Here is a 23011-nt window from a genome sequence, read left to right as displayed (position 1 = left end):
AGGTTAAAAAATAGTATGATTAAAGGAGCCGCCCAAATATAAAAAAAAGTATTTGTATATCTGCGAGAATTTCATCTTACATTATATGCAGTTTATTTTTAAAACAATGGTTTTCTATTTATTTATAACAATTTGTAAAAGTTTTGAAAACATATAGAGAAAGATGTTTATGTTAAAATAATAAACACTGGGCATTTTTTATAATATATTTGAAATTTAGATGCATATTACGCCTTTAAATATATTCGTTTATATATTTGTCAAAAGCTAATTCTTCTTTTAACTTTTCGTTTTGCTTGCGCCAAAATTTAGATTCCTCTATATTACCGATTTGCTCCATGCGATATATATCCTGATTTTTTTTATTTATGGCTTAATTTGATTTTAAGCTTTTTATACTTGTTCAAGCAAAAATTTAGATTATTCTATTTACAGATTTGTCATATACTTATTTCCACCTTATCACCTTTATAATCTTTTTTTCTTAAGACTGTTTATTTCAGGAGTATCCCTCAATTATATTGTTTGTGTGTATGTTTTTGCTTCTGTTGGCATCTATAACTCATTAATATACGATTTATGATATTTTGTAACCACCATATCTCTACAGTTAATTTCCCAAAAATATTTACGTAAAAAATTAATTTTATAAACTAAATACAAATATATTATAAATTTAGACAATTAACGAGAAAAAAATGTCTCTTATGCACTGTTAATTCAAAAACTACATTAAAAGGGCAAATTATAACGGCATATTCCAAATTATTGATTTCCCAATATCCTAATAAAATATCGATTGATCTCACTATAAAATACAAGATTGAGAACTTGATTATGTTTAAATTACCTTTGTATGTGCTATAATTTTTTTGTTTCTATGGCAATTAAAAGGTATGTTGGTTTTATTCCAGGTACACTTAAGATATAAAATATAAATTTTGATGATTTACACAAAAATTCGATAACTACTAAAATCATATTAATATTTTAAAGTCGATTTCTAACGTAGATATACCGTTTAGAAATTTTTCAAACACCATATATGAACAACCATTTAGATTGATTATTATTACTATGTTATCACAAAATTGTGCTTGATCTCAAGAATTTACGTGTGTTATATTTTACCAATACCTAAATTAGAGATAATGACATTTATAATAATCAATAGAGAAAGAATAAAAGTTATAGCGCGTCGTTATTTTCTATATTTGTTATATTTAATACCATACAATTTCTTATTTATGGGTTAAGTTTCTTTTTATCGATTTTATCTATTTAGACGTGGTCAGCCCATTAGGGATATTACACAACTCCTTGATACATCTTTTGACACCTTTCATTGATCTATCTTCATTAACTGCTCTTCTTCTCTCAAATGAGATAAGTTCAAGTGTCTTGCGAAGTGTGAGAGATTGCATGTATGCTTCTAGTTCGCCGGGGATTTCTAGCTCCTTGACATATATTTCGCGTATTTAATACCATACAATTTTTTATTTAAGGGTTAAGCTTCTTCTTTTTATAGATTTTATGTACTGAGATGTAGACAGCCCATTAGGAATATTTCACAACTTCTTTAATGCATATTTTGACACCTTCCCCTGATCTATCTTCGTTAACTGCTTTTCTTCTGTCAAATGATATGAGTTAATGTGTCTTGTGAAGCGTGAAAGCTTGCATATATGCTTCTAAATCATCAGGGATTTTTAACTCTTTAACAAAATTTTTATGGGATTTTCTAACCACCCATCTAAGTCATTACATTCATTGTTATTTTTAATACCATATAATAAAATTTTATCCATTAAGGTGTTTGAATGCCAAGTGAAGCGGAAGAATACGCACAAACAATCGGATTGAGGAAGACACTTGAATACATAAGCATTGAGAGAAGAAGATGAATCGAGAAAGATTAAAAGATGATGAAGTGGAAAGAACTAAAGGCCAAATCTGTTATATAGAGTCATCTAAATTTTTGCTTCAACAACTACAAAAAGCTAAAAATAAAATTAAACCCTAAATAAAAACCATAGTATACACATATAAGGTATTTTTATTATGATAAAAAATATTTCTTCGAGAATAATAAGTATTCTTCATGTAAATACAACTATTGAACAAAAAAATGCAGGTTTTCACTCTGGTATAAGTGAATATACTCAATGCCAAAGAGAAAAATGTATATCGAAATAGAAAATTACATAATTTAAAAAAATAAATAAAAATACAAGTATAGCTACATAAATGTAAAAAAAAGAATAATAATGATATGCATAGATTAAAAGTAACCTTTAGTATTTTTTCCCAATAAATTTATAAAATACGCAATGATATCTTTGTGTCATATGTCACTGTGATATAATAATAAAAACTTATATAATTTTTTAAGCAATATTAGAATCGTTTAAATTTTATTTTTACAAAATGGTATAATATGCAGATAAAAAAAATTATTTTTCTAGATATAAATACAAAGAAACACGCTCTTAAATCTGCATAAAAAATCGGCTTGAATTTCATCTTTAAAATCATTTCTTATATTTTGTCGTATATTAATCCAATAAAATACTAATATATAATTAAACTCATATCGGGCACGAATATGCTAAATATTAATACAATTCGCAAATCAAATGCTCAACGAAAAAATACATCGATATAATTAACATAATAATATGTTTTTAAGGTCAATATCTTTTATTCAATTTTTGTTTCTTTGCTATAATTTCTGGTATCATATTAAATTCAAATACCAGAATGATAAGATAAGTTTTATAGCAAAGATTCCTTCCATTTCAAATATAAGTATATATAAAGATGTACCAGAGAGAAGAATAAACCTATAAGCTAATTAAAATTACTTATTATCAAAAAAATACAGACTTTGTATGAAAAACCATGTTGTAATCATCAAATCAGTAAGTATTAAACATCATGGTATGTCTTGCACATTAATTACAAATTTGATGCAAAATTAAACGAAACAATCAAATTTTCTTTTTAAAACAATTAAAATATATCTATAATAATTAAAGGGTAGTTTGAAATTTAAAATATACTAATTGAAGATCATAAATATAAGTTTTATCACTTTTTCCTCAAGCTCAAACCTTTCATCATAGAAAAAAATTCTTGATGTATAAAATAGTATGGTACAAAACAATAAGTTTCAATTTTATTAATTTTTTTTAATATTTCACAAACAAATTTCGTTATGATCACAGATAAGCGGATATCGATTGTATAATTTAAAAATCAAGAGCTTCTATTAAAAAATGCGACTGTTATTTAAATATACACTGGGCATATAATAAGGTTCACCTTCGTAGTTGGATTTCAATTTAATAATTTTGTTGTTTTTCTTTTTTAAAAGATAGCCAACAATTGTTTATTCTGAAATAATAATTGTTGCATATTGAAGATATAAACACATGTGCCATGAAGTATGATAGACTTTTTTTTAAGTTATTGTATCACTAGTTATTTAATTTTTTTATAGAATATAAAAAATCAAATTATTACAAACACTAAAAAACTATTCATCTAGACAAACAGAATGTAGAGATAAATATTATTTGTATGTGTAGATATGGTCGATCATTTTTGGAGTTTTATTTATTTGATTGTTTGAATTGCGTATCGTAAGCAAATAAATGCTTTCAAAGGTTTTTTTAACTAAAATCATGATATAAAAAGCATATTCGCGTAAATATACACTTTATATCACGCAAAATGTTATTTCTTAATTAAAATTCACACAATATTTTCGTATTAATTACGAAATTCAATAAATTTTTTAGCATTTATTATCGAGTAAAACATGTATTTGCCAGAATCCGTATTTAACTGCATATCTTTGGAATTTATAAATTTTTGTGAACTAGCAGTGATATTTTTATCAAAGTTTTAGCGGCCAATAATCTATTTTTGTAGATAAGATGAGATCTATGCAAGTTGAAAAGTTCTAATCGAATTAAAGCAAGAGGGATATTAAAAAAAATATTATCGTATTTATCATTTTTGACACATGCATAATTATGGTAATACTATTACATAACTGCTAAGTTTAATGGATTTACAAAAAAAAAACAGCAGCGATAGAAAGGTTTTTTTTTCGTCGATATGCTTTCATAATGTTGATATTGACATAATTAGTTTTAAAAAACAAAAAACAAGAAAAAAAAGGTACATAAAGCATAAATAAAGGTTTTAAATGGAATATCTCTCCTAATTATAGACATAATATGCAGATATTTTCGATTTGAATTCACTACCAATATGTATAGGAACGATAATATAAGAAATTACAGCTTAAAACTATATGGAATTTTTGATGAAATGTATTATCAGCTTTTCATATGTTTAAATAAAAAAATCATTATGATTTTATCATATTTAGAAAATAAATTTTTAGGGCATTATAGACTAGAAGCTTCCAATTAATTGCATTTAATCGTTCTTAATATATCTAAATTTAATTATATTCATCTTTCATTCAATTTTTATTGATGGTAAATGATAATTTAAACTTAGGTTTAGAATTTGTGATCATAAACACAAAATTACGATTAAAATTTTAATTAAAGTTTATAATTAGTTCGCCAAATATTTTTTTTGTTTATAATTTATATTACATCTTCAATCTAAAATTTTAATATTTTTTGGTTGTTTAATTTTATCATCTTTTTTTTTGATAATCCTGTTATTTTTTTAGGTTAATTATTTGGTATATATTCTCCTTATTTTTTCACTGCCTTTTTGGTTTTTTCATAAAATTATTTTTTAATAGTGACTTTTCTATTAATGAATAGATGCACCTTTGTAATCACATACTATAATTTATTAAGAAAAACATTCTTTTATATATAAAGAAAGAGATATGAAACTATTTCGAGACAAATATATAGATTAGAATCTTATTATAAGATTTAAAATGAAAATATGCCAGTATTTTTATATATAATCATATAAGTGTAGTTTTATATATCCCCTAAAAAAATATTTAAATTTTAGATTAGTTTAAATTTGTAAATATATAATATAATAGAAAAATAATTTTTAAAATAAAAGGAAAATGCAACTATTCCCGATTGGTAAAGAATCGGCATCTGACCAATTTCATTGAAAAGGTAAATATGTTTTTTTTTGGTTTTCAAGAAAATTAACAGTAACTTTCATATAAAAATCATACAATGAATATTGGTTTTATAGAAACACTGATAATTAGATTGAAGTTGTTTGAGTAAAAATTTTATTTATGCTGGCTTTTTTGATAAGAAAAAGCTCGCAGATATTAAATGATGCGTAAAAGTCTTTTGCTAGAAATTTTCAAGATTTTTAGGATATAAATAAAAAAATCACAAATAAAAAAATTATATAACTTTTGAATTTTCTATTATTGCTTCTAATCCGAAATAGAAAATGATTAAAAAAATATATAAGCAATTTAAAAATATAAGTTATGCATTTATTACTATTATTTATTTTAAAAAATATATATTCTGCGGAAAAAAAGGAATCAAAGTTGGGAAGGTTTTTTAGTATCGAAACAAAAACAGATGAACCAACGAAGATTAAGAGATTTTTAAGTTATACGGGGTACAGTGGTGGTTTTTCCGAAAATGAAGCAATTGAATTGAAAGAAGAGAATGAAATGACTGGAAAAGATCTTGACGGCAAAATAAGTTTTTAAACTGATAATCTTTATAAATTTTTTGTGAATTTTGAACAGCATTTTAGTAACATACAAGAAGCATGGGAAAAAAATTTTGTGAAAAATGACGAAAGAATTTACTTTATTGTAAGCTTGAAATTAATATTGATCTATTTTGAGAAATTTCCAGCTAAAAATAATATAAAATGTGATTATGTGTTATCGGAAGGAAGAATGCTAACTAAGCTCAAAAAAAACATTCCAAACTTTGACCCTTTTCATCAATTAAACAGGGAAAATCAAAGTGTATTATTAAGTAGTTCTGCGAAGGAATGTAGGATAAATATATTTAGCTTATACATAAAATTAATATGTTCGAAGAGTATGGAGCCAGCAAAATTCATTGACATGGCAGGTTTGGCGAAATATTTTACAAATCCAGATGAAAAATATTCAGACATCTATAATCAATTCGACGAAGAAATCAAAATTGCCAAAAGTATATTTTTTTTAATTTCTTAAATAAAGATTAAAATTTTTTATTGTATAATCAACCAAGAAGCAAAGATTAGTATTATTATAACACTATAAAAATAGCCATTTTATATATAAAAAAATAAATAGATACCTATTTGTTCTTTTTAAAAACCCACATATTTTTTTAACCCATATGTTAGATTACAGCCCCATAAATAACAAATAATTGACGCTGTAAAAAATAAAAACATTGCAAAAACCAAATCATTCGCTCTAATAGTTCCACATATACTATCTTATTTCGTATAATCATATATATGGTGTTTACGGGCTTTTATTTGCATAAGAATACGGTACATTGCGTTGAAAATTTGTTGGGCACAAAATGAATTGGTGCCAAGGTAAGTTGAAATTTTACATTCATAAGAATCAAACTGTATTAGTTCAAAATATCATAGAAATAGGGAGATATAGGTATTTAATCATCAAAATGGAGAAGATGTCAAAGTTTGCATAAAAGAGTTTTGAAAAATTAATAATTTTCAAGAAACATCTAAAACAAAAGATTTTAATATAAAATTGTGTATCTTAATCTATAAAATTACACAATTTTAAAATAATTTTTAAAAAAAGATTTTAATATAATACGAATATATCAAAAATAAATAAAATAAGAATGAATAATATGAATAAATAACAAAAATCTAAAATAATTTATAATTTTACAAAAAAAATAAGATTATTTTCGAACCACTGCTACATTGGAGTAGATTAACTTATAAAAATGTAAAAGTGTTTTTTTTAGTAAATACTCAGCATTTTTATATTGCATTATATTAAAATTTAAATACCAAAGCGCCGTATAAAGAAATATAGAATCTGAATAGCTGTATTCAAAAAAATTTACTTGATAAATTATCTTAAATTTTTGCTGTTTCAAACGAATTGAATTTAAATAGATAAATTTACTCACAATATATCTGTGAAACTTCTATGTAATTAATAAGACATAGAAAGTTGTACAATAATTTATAAAAAAAATAAGTTTTTTTATCATCCCTAAAAAACTAAAAGTTTTAGTATAAGTATGAAAATACGGTTGCATATTTATAGAATAAAAATGAATTATATATTACTATAGTTCTTAGGAACCAAATGAAGTTTTTATTTTAGTTGTCATAACAAGATATATAAAAGGTATATTAGTCCAGACATATTTTTTTCCATCGTTTATAACGTTTCTATTCGTGCAAGATTTGAATATCAAGATACTTCTTTTTTTTACAGCTTCTAGTCCGAATTCCTTTATTTCAATATAACTTGATATTGTTTTAGAGTAGAGTAATATTTTATATAAACATTGGCCCTATAAAAATTCAAAATCCCCAAATAATTACGCCTTCCAAGTATATATTTGCGGTATAAAATTATAAGCAGAAAGATTTCAATACGCTTGTTACTCGGGTGTTACGTATTTATAATGCATTTCTATTGAATTACCGTGTGTAAAGCTTATAAATTTACACAGGATTATCACAAAGCATCAAAAAAAGAAAGAATATACATTATAATGGTTTATTAAAATAAGATAAGCATGATTTTATCTATTAATATGTTTTACAAATTTGATTCACATTACTATAGCATCATAATAATATAATTAAAGATATTTTTCTCTTCATTTACAATCCTTTTGTAAAATATATATGATTATTTTGTGATTAAAACACAGAATATAAAAGAAATAACAATTTATGATGCCAATAACAGAAATGTTAAATGTATAGTTAAATCAGAAAAGCTTAAATAAATGTTTATTGTTCTAAAATTAAGAAAATAATTATAAAAACACATTAGAAGCAATCACAATGAGACAAGGCATTTTCTTTCGAACATTAGTTTGAATATATAGCATGGCTATATATTAAAGACACAAAAAATTTAAATCTGGCTTATAAATTATGGTTTCCAAAGCTAAAAATTATTTAAAATATCCCCAACTTTTTATAGACCAAGCAATATATTTTTTATGATGTATTAAATCCAGAATAAAGTATTCGATCTTTCTTAACTATGGTAAAAAATTAAAAATATCCTTTATAATTTTGTAAAAATCACATCATCTGACTTGCTCTTCAAGATATCGCTTAATGGTTATAATTCATATATAGGATAGTAAACTAGAAAAAATAGTAAATAAAATAATTATTCTTTAAGATAAACAGTTTCACATATTGTGACGACCCTTTTGAAATTATTATATGAATTTTTTTACCACTACGATAGTATTTTACTACTAAATTTAACAGGATAGAGACATTATAATTATTTCGAATTGCTTTGATTATACTTTTATTATCAAAGACATAAAACCGTCAATAGCCATAATTTATAATTCAAAATAGTTAATATATATCGTACTACACACTTTCAAAGCATACAGTGTAATAATATTATATCCACATATGATTTCAATACATTTGACCGCTTTATTATATAGATTGTACTATAGACTTAATAGATTGTATTTTTATCTAAATAAAGTAATTTAAAAGAACACATATTATTTGGCGAAAATTCTTTTCTCATCTAGATTTTAAAACAACTTATGATCACTTTTAAGAAATTAGATTTCCACATTCTAGTTAATTTCAGACGATAATTTTTCTTTTGATTCCCCAATAATACTACATCGTACTAAAATAATTTTGTATATTATTTATTGTTCTGATTATAATAAAACACTTTGATATTATGAATTTTTTAGGGTTTAAAGATTCAAAAGTAAATGTATAAATTTTCAAATTAAGCTATGTCTTAAATTTTGCAGGGAAAACGAATCTCGGATATTCATAATGAATCTATATCTGCATAAATTAGGCATTTTTACATCAGTATAACAATTAACTGATGTTTATTGAAGTTAATATTATTTATTGATATACATTTATAGATTAAAAGGTGATTTTATTAGATACTAATTTAAGCTTTATACCTTTTTTATGAATAATTTATCATAAGTTTATTCTTTTATATTTATTTCTAAATTTTGTTTAATCGTTACTTTTTAAAAACCTCCAATACGTTTTTTTCTATGTTATCTCTTTTTCTAAAAAATTGAGCACATTAATGCTTACCATTATGCTTAATATACAGATTTTGTAAAGTTTTCCTTTATAATTACTGTTTGAAGTTCTTGAAAATTAGAAGGAATAGAAATCATGATATCTCCTATGAAGTGTAATATTCGAAGTTTTTATAGACAATAACCACAATTATCTGTAATTTTTAAGTTTTGGGGGTGTTTTTGCGCAGGCAATGCTCTATGAGTTATAAAACTTCTTGCTTTAAATTATTTTGATCCACGAAAAAATTAAAGTTAGTCTTTACATGAAATATTTTTTACTATAAGTTGTGAATATATCAAAAACGTTTATTTAAAAGCCATTTTAATGCAAGCCTTATTATTTTAAAGAATTTATAAATCTTTTTTTTTTCAGTTTGGAATTATTATATAAAACTAAATTTTATTTCGAATTACTAACGAGCTCTGTTTTAATTTTAAGGCATAGAACAGGTTTTATATTCAATTAGTTTTATTAGGAGGCTTTTGTATCTACAATATATTTGGTAATCAGTAAAAAAAAATTACTGGATTTAAATGTATGAGTAAGCTTTTCCTCGACAAATTTCTTTGTTTAAATACCTTTGTTTCTTTGAAATATATTTCAAGTTGTTATTTTTTCAGATGTCAAAAGGATTACAATGTTTGGCACATTTGAGCGATATTTTTTTTTAATTTACCAAATTTATAGTGATTTTTTACACTTTGGGTTTTGATTCTTTTCTATCATTTAATTAGCCTAAATATAAATCTTTAGAAAAAAACTTAATATGCACAATAATTATATAAAACATATTCGAAGGATCCTTTCTTTTAATTTTTAAGCTTAATTTGTATTTTATTAAAAATGAAAATCCAAAACTTAAAAAATACGGAATATTAGAGACTGCAACGGTATAAATATATATTTAGGTGAAAATTCGAAGTTCAGTAATCTGTGTTTACATTAAATTATTTCCAGGATTATATTCGTAACTTTATACTACATTTGAATTCCCGAAAAGAATTATATCCAAAATAATTCGATAAAAAAAACGCGAACCTCGACTATATAAATCAATACAAAACATATAATCTGGGATTTTGAATTTTTTTTATGAAGACAAAAAAAATTATATATTGCATTCGAATATCATAATTAAGAATAATTATTTTTTTATAACATATTTTTTTCCAAATTTTATATAAGTATTCTTTAATAAAAAAGATTAACAGTGTTGACCATGCCAATAGGGTTACCGCTGCGGGAATAACATCAACATCATACCAATACTGGCTTTGATTACTTCCATTTGAGGTCGTGAATTAAATTAAGTCGTTTCAGCACTACCATAAACTGTATGCTTTAATCCAAATTCTTTTTTTCTGTTTGTCGATCTAAAAGTGTTTGCTGTATCCCTTGCAGGTACGCGGTATTGATTATATATTGGTATTTTATCAATACCCACGCGTGAAGAGCATTAAAAACTTCAAAAATGAAAATATAGATTCTAACCCGAATATATACATTTCAATCATCGCCACTTTCGCTTTTCTCGGATTAATTAGTTGACAGAAACACAAAAACTGAATCTTAACGGTAGTGAAGCTTAGGTCAAATAATGGGCTTTTCGTACAAAAATTTAAGAAAAAAGATCGTAGAGATATTTATTTATGGGTTAATTCTCTTTTTATCGATTTTATCTATTTGGACGTGGTCAGCGTGTTGGGAATATTACACAACTTCTTGATGCATCTTTTAACACCTTCCCCCGATCTATCTTCATCAACTGCTATTCTCTCAAATAATATGAGTTCAAGTGTCTTACGAAGTGTGAGAGCTTACATGTATGGTCTTGCTTTATTCGGGATTTTTGACTGATTAAAATATTTTTATGCAATTTTGTTTTATGTATTAAGTTTCTTCTTTTATAAATTTCATCTATTGAGATGTAGACAGCCCATTGGGAATATTGCACAACTCCTTAACGCATCTTTTGACACCTTTCCCGGTCTATCCTCGTCAACTGCTCTTCTTCCATCAAATGATATGAGTTCAAGTGTCTTGTGATGACTTAGATTATATTGATAATTTCATATATGTTAACACACAAATTTTTTCATAATTAATATGGCTGAAATTCTATATTTGCAGTTATCCAATTAAATTAGGGTGTTTGCAATAAAGATTTCCAAATTGTATCTGATATCCAATAAGCTCACGCAAAATCAAGATGATTTCGAAATCTTTTAAATTTGTATATTATTTTTTTCGAGAAATTCGAGTTTTTTCGAGATTCCAATAATTATAAGGAATATTTTTTTTTTCTAAATCTACTAATTTATGTGATAAAGTTATAGGAATGTTAAACATGAATCACAAATACATAACACAAAGTTATAATAATATTTAATATGATTCCAATACAGAAATAAATTTTAAACATATACAATCATCACAAATTTATTTAACAAAGTTAGAACTAACTAAATATTATTTTAAAAAGTTCGAAAGATTTATTACCATTTCAATTTACACAATAAAATTATTATCTACTTAAATATGATCCTAAAAAGTCATATTTGTGAATTATCGTCCCTAATGCATTTAGTAAAGTTATAATAATATTTATTATGATGCAAACAAGTTGTAAGAAAATTTAAATGACATACGATTTCATTCGAGAAAGAATAAGAAAGATTAAATATGATCTTAAAAAGTTATATTTGTGACTTATCGTCCCGAATTCACTTATAAAGTTGAAATAATATTTATTATGATGCAATAAAGTTGTAAGAAAATTTTAATGATATACAAATTCTTTCGGGAAAGTTATAATTTACTCAAATATGATTCCAAAAAGTTACTTATCTGATTATCGCCCCAATTCATTTATAAAGTTATAATAATACTTATTACGTGGCAATAAAGTTATAAGAAAGTAATAGATGTATACAAATTCATTTGAGAAAGTTATATTTACTTAAATATAATTCCAAAAAGTTATATATGTAACTTAGCGTCCCAAATTTATTCAATAATGAAATTATAATATTAAATATGATGCAATAAAGTGTAAGAAAATTTAAATGATATACAAATTCATTCGAGAAAGTTATAATTTACTTAAATACGATCCTAAAAAGTCTTATTTGTGAATTATTGTCCCTAATGCATTTATAAAGTTATAATAATACTTATTATGTGGCAATAAAGTTATAAGAAAGATATAGATGTATACAAATTCATTCGAAAAAGTTTAAGAAAGATTAAATATGATCCTAAAAAGTTGTATATGTGACTTATCGCCCCGAATTGTTTTATTACATCATAATAATATTTATTATGATGTAATAAAGTTGTAAGAAAGTTAATTATGTTATTCAAATTCGTTTGAGAAGGTTATAATTCATAAATATGATACTAAAAAGTCATATTTGTGAATTATCGTCCCCAATGCATTCAGTAAAGTAATAACAATATTTATTATGATGTAATAAAGTTGTAAGAAATTTTAAAGGATATACAAATTCTAGTGAGAAAGTTATAATTCACTTAAATATGATCCTAAAAAGTCATATTTGTGACTTATCACCCCAATTCATTTATAAAGTTATAATAATACTTATTACGTGGCAATAAAGTTATAAGAAAGATATAGATGTATACAAATTCATTTGAGAAAGTTATAATTTACTTAAATATGATTTCAAAAAGTTATATATCTAACTTAGCGTCCCAAATTTATTCAATAATGAAATTATAATATTAAATATGATTATAATGTAGCTATAAAATGCTAAAGATGACATAAGATTTCATTCGAGAAAGTTTAAGAAAGATTAAATATGATTTTAATGGAGTTAAAAGAACTATTATATGATTCAAATTTATTCTATGATTTCATAATAATGTTAAAGATGGCTCTAATGAGGTTTTAAAAATTTCGAATCTATTTTTTAAGGCATTTAGTTTCATTTTATATTAACATTTATTTTTTGAAACAGTATCACTTTTTTATATTTTCCAAGCTGATTTGAGAATAGTGTTTTATTGAAATTACCCCACGCTAATGACGAAATCCGAAAACTATACGAGTATTTTACCGAAATATCCAACAGAAGGTGTATTCGGTTTTGAAGAAAGATCATCACCCATACAAAAATATGATATTCCTACCGACCGACCGACTCGAATTTATTGTGACGGTATCTATGATCTGTTCCATTTCGGACACGCTCTGAGTCTTAAACAAGCAAAAGAGCTTTTTCCCGATGTATATCTTATGGTTGGCGTATCGAATGATGAAGATACACATCGTTTAAAGGGAAAGACGGTTCTTACAGATAAAGAGCGATACGAATCAGTGCGTCATTGTCTCTATGTTGATCAAGTGATTGAAAATGCGCCGTGGGTCATTTCACTAGATTTTATAAAGAAGCATGAAATTGATTTTGTGGCTCATGATGAAATTCCGTACAAGAGCCATGAAAGTTCTGATATTTATGCGGAAGTCAAGAAGGTAGGGAAATTTATTCCGACTATGAGGACTAAAGGGATTAGTACAAGCGGGCTTATTACAAGAATAGTGAAGGATTATGATGAATATGTTAGAAGAAATTTAATGCGAGGGATATCAGCAAAAGACTTGAATGTCGGATTTATTGATGAGAATATGATAATGGCTAAATTTAAAATTGAAAATCTTGTTAAACAGGCGGATAAAGAAATCGACGACATGAAAGAAGAGTTTCGAATTGCGTTGAGATTTTGGGAGAAAATGGGAAAAGATTTTGTTAAGAGCTTCGAAAATATTTTTAGCAAGGAAAATGAAAATGGTATTTGGAATAGAATCAAAAAAAAATTTACGAGAAATGACAGAAAAGTTAAAAAAGAGACGGGTCGGAAGAGTATAAGAAAAAACAAAATTAAAGTTATTAAAGAAACTGAACTTGAAGATTATATCGGTGGATATGATGAGCAAGATAATTTGTATTTAGATATTACTACAGAAAGTGAAACTACTTCATCACCCGAAAAAGGTGAAAAGGAGAATGAAATCCCAGTTTCCATCCCGAATGAATCACCCTCGAATATTGATACTTTAAAAATGGGCCTTCCACCATTGATTATTCCTCAAAATCAAAGTAGAACTTCTAATAAAAAAAGAAGGAAAAAATGAATAAAGATGTCAATAAAATTAAAACAAGGGAAATATCCGTTTTACATTTTTAACTTATTTAAATATTTATTTGAAAACCGTAGGTAGAATACCTTCCTCCCTATTTGGTGGAGAGCTCAAAAAAGGTCTTACGGAGACTCGAACTCCGATTTCCAGGATCAGAACCTGGCGTGCTAACCATTACACTATAAGACCAAAAATTTGTTTGTAAGTTTATAAATACGGTACTAAATCATATTTATAAATAACAACATCACATAGTAATCTTTATTTGTGGGTAATTCTGTAATTTTAATTCCAAATAATATGTGATTAATACTCCTTAGGAAAAACAAATTTACACGCTTGGCTTTATCCTCTTAAATCATCTTCGATATCTCTCTTAAAGACCCATTTATCACAAAGGTTTTCCTAAATCCTATGGTTTGAATATATGCACAATTTTATTGTGACTTCGAGTTATTTCTATTGCTTCACAACTTAATCATATATACAGGTAAATATTCATTACACTGCGAACAATGGTTTTTAAGTTCAAAGATGAATAATATTATAAATAAAACGTAATTACACGATAACACCATATTCTTTACTTCATAATTGAATTGGGCTTGAATATAGAAAGTAGTAACACCATGATGCTATGGTTTTAACTTCAAAAATGATTAATATTTATAAATAAAAAGTAATTACATCATAATGTCATGGTTTTTAGCTTCATAATTAAATATACTTACAAATAAATATAAATCATATGATAAAAAATATCTACAAGAGATGCATAAGAGAAGAAACCGTGAAAGGTATCAAAAAAAGTTAGCAATGATAACTAACAAGTTAAAACTTAATAAGAAGAAAAAATATATATCTAAAATGTAAAAATTAATGCTTAAATAAACTATCATTGTAATTACGTATAATAGCATTTAATTATTATAGATTAAATACTGATATATGAATTTTTAAAATAAAATCCACAACCAAAAAAAAATTACATCTTTCCCAACATTCTCGGTATATATGCAAGTAAAATAATAATATTTTGCCTCACTTATATGCTACACACGATTTAAAAAACATTTATAATTATAGCTTTCTTTATATACAAGTTTATTATGATTTATATTTATAAGTTTAACATATTCCTGTTCATTTTTAAATCAAGAAAATTATCGTTGATAACCATATACCATATAAATAATTTTAATTTCTACTTATGCTTTTTAATATCATCAAATTTTTTTATATCTTTTAAATCCCCAAATATATTTATGTTTTAGCTCTCTCTAAAGTTTTTTTATATTTTTTTCTCAATATAAAATAATGATTTTAAGTTTAATGTTTATATTTCCTAGATAAAAAATAAATCAGCTTGATTAAAAATGACTTAACATTTCTAACTAAATAGATAGAGGACAATTAACTTAAAAATATATGGTTTTATGATGCTCACGAAAGAAGAAGTGGTTTAAGTAAATAGAAGCAAGCTTTATTTAAATCTTAACTAATTAGTTTACCGAATAGAAAAAAGATCTAGTAGCTAAACATAATAGTTTTACGAGCTATAAGAAATTGTTTTAAATAAACATAAGCTGGTTTTTATTTAAATCTTAACTGATTAATTACCAACACATAAAGAGCTAGAATCTAGATACAATAGTTTTACGAGCTATAAGAAATAGTTATAAATAAACATAAGCTAGTTTTTATTTAAATCTTAACTGATTAATTACCAACGCATAAAGAGCTAGAATCTAAATACAATAGTTTTACGAGCTATAAGAAATAGGTTTGAAAAAACATAGAATATTTGTTTTACCACCATAAAAAAATACCCAATTACAATGTTTTTATGATCTTATAAATCAATAATTAGTTTGTATTTACATTTTAGATGATTATGCTAGCTACATGTATAATGAGCAATTAAATTATAATCATATGTTTTTATATTCTGATAAAAAACAAATAGGTTTATATAGGCTGGTTTTATTACCACTATAAATACCCATAATTACAATGTTTTTATGATACGAATAAAAAAGTAATTAATTTAAACAAATATTAGCCTATTTTATACCCCTAATAAAAAATAAATGCGCATAAAAATTCATATCAGCATTTTAGATTGATATTTATGGGAACAGATTTCATTTATAGTGATAGTAAAAAATATTAAGGCTATATATGATGATCCAAGGAAAATCAAATTAATATTATAGAATAAAATAGATACCTTTACCCTTTTTAGTTTTATTAAAATTGCTTATTTTCCAATTCAGGGATACTATAAAATAACTTTATTTATAGAAATTACATTTTCTATAAAAAATTATAATTTTTCCAACTCGATTTCAAATGTGTTGAACATTGTAATTTATTTTATAGCATTAAGGCTACAAATAGCTAAATTCTCATCAATCACCCTTAAAATTAAATACAATATTTGCTACGGATTAAAAATTGTGGCTAAGTTTCAAAAAAGGAGTGACCCGATTTCTTATAATAATAATAAAATATTACTAAATAAAAATATAATTTCCATATATTAAAAAATCCTGATAAAGTCAGATTTTTCTATTTGAGGAATTTTTTTCTAATTTAACTTATAAATTAACTCTAAAAAAACAAAACGATGATTTTATGTTTTTTATATTTTATTTCATATGTAAATTCTACCCTAAACCATAGTGAACTAAGATCAGAGATGATAAAATTACCCAATGAAAACTTATGTTGGTGCTTTCCATGCTTATGTGGTGTTAAAAAGTCTTATGATCTCATGCCATCAACAAAAACAAGCAAATCAAGAATAGATAGCCCGATTCATGAAAAATTTAATGTTAATCTAGAAACAATCCAAATATATTTTGAACACGATGAAAGTTTCTTAATAAATCTTTTAGAAATTTATAATAAAATGCTAATGAACGATGACAGATCAATTTATTTTTTTATCATACTAAAATTAATTATGAAAAACCCGAGTGGATATGAAGGATTTTTGAACATGGAGGCTTTAACATACATCGTGTTGGATCCAGGTAAAACCATGAACACATTAAAAAACGCTATTTTGAAATCTAAACAGAAAGAAATATTTATTTTTGATTCTCGAGTGCAGCTTAAAATGCTTAAAACTAGAGATGTGCGGGATTTCTTCATATTTACTACCTTTTTTGATATGAAATTTCAAGATATCAAAAAGAAAGACTTATTTTTGGATCGATTTGATTTAAAAAAATATTTTTGTAAGGTTGATGAAGGTACACATAAAGATATGAGGATTTGGCTTGAAAAAGAGTACAAATACTGCGCCGAAATTTTCGCTATTGAGTACTAAAAAAAACAAACTTTTACTTAATGAAAATTAAATTGAATAAACATATATATTTTTCTTAATCTTATTTTTAGTTATGTGATATGTGTTTTTTTGGTTTTCTTTATCGTTTGAATTTTATAACTTTAATTATGGGTTAATTTAATTTTTAGCTGTTTATAGATGGATAAGCAGAACTGAGATTCTTCTTATGGGCAGATTTAGCTACTACTTCATCCACTTCGTAATTTTTAAAATCTTCTAGAATACATCTTTAATAAAAAAAAATATTTTTATATCAATTTTTCATTGTAAAAGATAATCTAAAATGTCTAAAATGCAATAAAGGCTATCTTGGAAAAAAGTTATGATTTTTTGAAATCAAAATTCTTGAAGTAATACTGAAGTAAAAACGAAAATCAGCAATATAGCTTATTGTCGAAAAGAAACTGTGTCACGAATACATTTATGTGAATTTTTGAACGCAACCTAGTTTTCCGCTGGCTTTAAAAGCTACAAAAGATATTTGTGATAGTTATAGGCTTATGATATACACTAGTGATAAATATCAAACTACCATTCCATTTGAAAATATACATGGAAAGAAATTTTAGAATGACATCAAGAAATCGTTAAAATTTATGTTCTTTTATTCCAAAAGCCTCACTCAAAGAAAAATTTGCAAAATTATTGGCATAAATCAAATATTTAACAGCAGATTAATCATTGAGGTTAAGAAAATAAAATAAAACATCAATACAATACTATAGTATGAATGTGTGGACCTGGATGCATCATTCAAGCTTAAATAATAATACAAAACTATATGGTTGAGACTCATTTAAGAAGGTGACGAATAAATAAGAACTGAGCTTTGACTATTGTAGACACAACCTAATCATCTAGTAAAGGATTCGCGACATTTGCTCTGAATAAAACTAAAGAAACTCTAATGATTAACATAAGAGAGTGATTGGAGTGGGTTTAATATGAAATACATAAATAAAAGGTTATAATTATATTTTATTGGACCGCGATATACACAAAGAGATTATTTTGATGGTCCTGATTGTTTAGTCCATGCTCAAAATATTGAGTCGTAGAACAAAAAGCTCAATTACTACATATAAAAGAGAAAGGTGTAAGAAATGAACTTATAGACGAATGGTTGAAGATATTCAAGCTTTTTGTAAAAATAAATGTAAGGCGTATGAAGCTCTGCTTCACTTAATTAAAATCGAAAAATAAAATTCTATGTATTTAATTACAATATTATATTAATTTAAATACTATACTGTATTTCAATAATTTTATCAAAAATTTTTATATTTTTGTATATTAACTTTAAATAAATTTGTTTTATTCTAATTAATTTAACCAATCAGGGATTTGTCTATTGATCCAAAATATTTTACACCTATTCCGTTTCATAAGATCAAAAAAATATCATATGTTTTCTAATTATGATGTAAGAAAATTTTAATTTAAATGTTTATTGGCTACAAAAAGGCAATTATAGATTACCAAAATAAAAGATAGGAATTTTATATATTTAGTTTTTTTATTATAAAACTCAAGATTTAAATATTTCTCAATGATCATTTGTTAATATGAAATAGAATGTTAAACAAAATGCATAATTTTTTATAATTTTGTTCAAAAAACCATTTGTTTTGATTTACACAATATAAAAAAAAATATATAGAAATCCTATAATTTTAATGTCTGAAATGTTTAATTTGATCAATTGTACTGAATATCAAAAACAAATTCAATCCCACAATCTAAAAGAATTCAAAAAATAACCACAACTTTAGATACTAAATACACATCGAATGATTAGATGTAATTCAAAGGTTTGAAAAATATTAAATTACAACTAAAATCGACTAAAATTCTTGTAAAACATTATGGTTTTGCATTTATAGTACGAATGAAAAGCCATAGAATTTACCACCTGAATTTATGCACAAAATAAAATAAAAACAAAAAAACGATTCAATAAGGCATTGAATATTAATAGAGCTATCAGTAAATTTTTTTGTTTAACGTATAAAGGTTTACATGAAACAACACGAATATTTTCGCACTTTTTCGCAAATAATGCATACACTCTGTTAATATTTCGTCTAAAAGTGTATTTTATTATTTTCAACTCATATAAAACCTATTCACCTTATTTTAATAATAAATATTACAATATAATTAAAAACACAAAACAAGAATAGAAACATAAGATTAAACATTTATCATGTAATTCTTTTGATTAATGTTGTGTATTATTTCAAAAATACATTTTTTTAGGCTTATTACAACTATAAAATTAGGGAAAATCTTATATAAATAAGATTTTCTATATAATCATAGTTTTACATATTTATATAAACTTTTGGTTTGTGTAGACACAATTCTTCATGTATATTTTGCAAAAAAAGATTAGAATCTAAATATTATGTAAAAATATAAACTTAAAAAGAATAAAAACATATATTATCATTCAATCTATGCACATTTATACAATTAAATAGGATATATTTACTTCGACATATAATTATAACAACATTTTTAAATTTTAATTATAGAAATTTTAGTTCCAATTGATTTATAAAGCTGCAAAATGATCCTTATAAAATTTTTATTTTTACCGTGCGGAAATCGGTTATTGTATATTTTTAATTGCTTTCTTAGGTTAAAAACACGAATTACGACTTCATGAATTTACATTTTAGCGTTATATAAATAAGTTACATATTATTATAACTTTTTTAATTTTATATTATTCATATTAGTGTTTATAAACGATAAATTGTACAATTTTTATTAGGATTTATAAAAATCTCTATAATACCCTTAATTTTGCAGAATTATATACACGTATCTCTTACATGTTCAGCTTTATCTTATATTTTTTTTTAAGAATTTTTATACTTTAAAGTGAGCCTAAAAACATACTTCAGAAATTTAATACATTTTACTACTTGTTTTTTGAAAAATGATAATTTTAAACAGAAAACTACCGAATTATTTAATAAATTAAAACCTATTTTCGAAGACGAAAAATCTTTATATAGTTTATTATTAGAAATTTGATATTCTTATATTAAAGAATTAGTTCTAACAGATCTCACTGCAGACTTTATGCTTTAGTTTATACTGCAAAAATACCGTTTATAGACCGATACATGATATAATCTATAATGACAAATATTATTTGTATTTACAAATTTTGACTCTAAAAAAAAACAAATTTTAATATTTTATAAAAAAAATAGATATATTCGGCAATATAGTGTATTTTTTTTACTAATTTTATCGTCAAAAAAATTAAATCCATTAATTTAGACGGATACCTCATTTTATTTTTATTTTTACACAAAACTATATGATTATTATATTAAAATGTAGATTATTTTATTATAATAATCAAAATCAGAAAAAAAGTGAAGTTTTACATGTTATTTATCTAATAAATAATATTTATAAGCTCATTAGAGATTTTATAAAAAACATAGAGAAAATAGCAGAATTCATCTATAAAATTTAATTTTAAGTGTTTTTCATCACACTTTTTTAAGTTTTTATATAAAAAAAAATAAAACCATTTTTTTATTGAAGAAATAAATATAGTTCGAATTAAAATATTATGTGTTATTGAATTCATCCATCATAATATAATATCGTAAATTTGATTTTATACCTTTATCTAGGAAAGAATTTGTATAAAAAGATTTTTTTATGATTCTGTGCCATAGTTTATAAAAAAAATAAATGCAGGTGTTTTAAATTCATATTTTTTTTTCTATGTGAATGCATATAAACATCTCTCTGTTAAGTCTTATGTATTTATACGCATGCAAAACACAACAAATAACAACAAGAGATCTTAAGTTGTTAGAAAAATACGATATAGTTTTTAGGCCATACAGACAACCTAAAGAGTTATAATAATTTTGGTATTTTTTTTATAAAAACAATAAAAAAAGGAAAAGAAAAATTAACATAGATAAGCCAAGATCAATTTATTTCTTAAATCAATTGTAATGAATTCGTAACGATTTTATTAACATTCTAAATTTTTTTTTGACATCTATACAGTATATATTTAGTAGATACCACAGACACTCAACTCGATAATCTAAAGTTCAGAACCGAATCGGAAAAAGGTATTGATAAAACTTTACACAGAATTAATATGAAAATCAAAAAATGTAGAGCAAAGACGAATTTAAATTATAAATATTTTGATTCAATTTTATTTTTAATGCCATATTTTTCATCAGCTAAAGCCTATATAAATCAAAAGATAAGTTCATATTAGATACCCTTGTTGTATTGAGTGAGTCTTATATACATCATGCATGGTAGTTTCTAATCCAATCTTTTATTGGAAACTTGTTTATAAAATCAAAAATTGTATCATATTTTATTATATTAATAGTATCACTTGTTGCTCAATTTTATCAAGGAATACATATTTTTGCCAAGAAAAAGCAAAATAAACTTAAATTTTATTAGATAAAACAAGTCATATTCATGATTTTGACTCTGTATATAAATATTCGCGGTCTGTAATTCTAACATACGTTATTTCGGTATTTATATTGAATTTAATTCTACATATGACCAATATAAAAAATATATTTCGAAATATTGGCATGTCATTATAGGGGTAAATTAGTCTAGTAAAAATAAAATTTATCATACAAAGTTATTTATTCTCTTTAATTCATCTGCTTTTCTTAAATTTTTCGGTAGAAATGTAAAAACATTTAGATTCATATTTTTCATCTTCACTTACTTTATACACCTCTAATGCTCTTCTTTCTTCAAATTATATCTGATCAAGTGCTTCAAGAGGCTTGATAACTGTCATGTATTCCTCTACTTTATCTGGTATGGTTAACTTTATATAAATTTTACCTGCAAATTTATTTTATTATAATCTCTACTTGCTTACTATATAATGTGATCTGAATTTAGAAATGGGAAACGGATTGTGTATCTTTGTATAGTACATTCATTATGGTTTTATAATATATTATTGGCCAGGTTATCATTCAAATGCATTATGAAACTTTGAATTACATCTAAGATTCATACATTGAAAGAATAGTTGGTATAAAACAACAGAAAGATTTTCTGGGTCAATTTCATAAGCGATCTTCCCTAAAAGAATACATTACCATAAGATAAAACTCAGGAGGATATTATAAGTTATTATTTATAAAAATTTGTGAATACGATTACAAATATCAAAAATTTACAAGTTTTAA

The 23011-nt window shown here is 24.2% G+C and overlaps 1 non-coding gene across 1 annotated transcript; it reads right to left on the bottom strand.

Annotated features, from left to right (window-relative positions):
* Positions 1 to 14542: 14542 nt before the first annotated feature.
* On the bottom strand, positions 14543 to 14614 carry TRNAQ-CUG (transfer RNA glutamine (anticodon CUG)). Its single transcript has one exon. It is a non-coding gene; the product is annotated as a tRNA-Gln (tRNA).
* Between the last annotated feature and the right edge of the window lie 8397 nt (positions 14615 to 23011).

Source organism: Rhyacophila brunnea, unplaced genomic scaffold (assembly GCF_057557595.1).
Source record: "Rhyacophila brunnea isolate RB1 unplaced genomic scaffold, BYU_Rbru_1.0 scaffold_115, whole genome shotgun sequence".
Classification (NCBI taxonomy): domain Eukaryota; kingdom Metazoa; phylum Arthropoda; class Insecta; order Trichoptera; family Rhyacophilidae; genus Rhyacophila; species Rhyacophila brunnea.
Note: the sequence above shows the minus strand (reverse complement) of the source record. Positions and strands in the feature narration are given on the sequence as shown.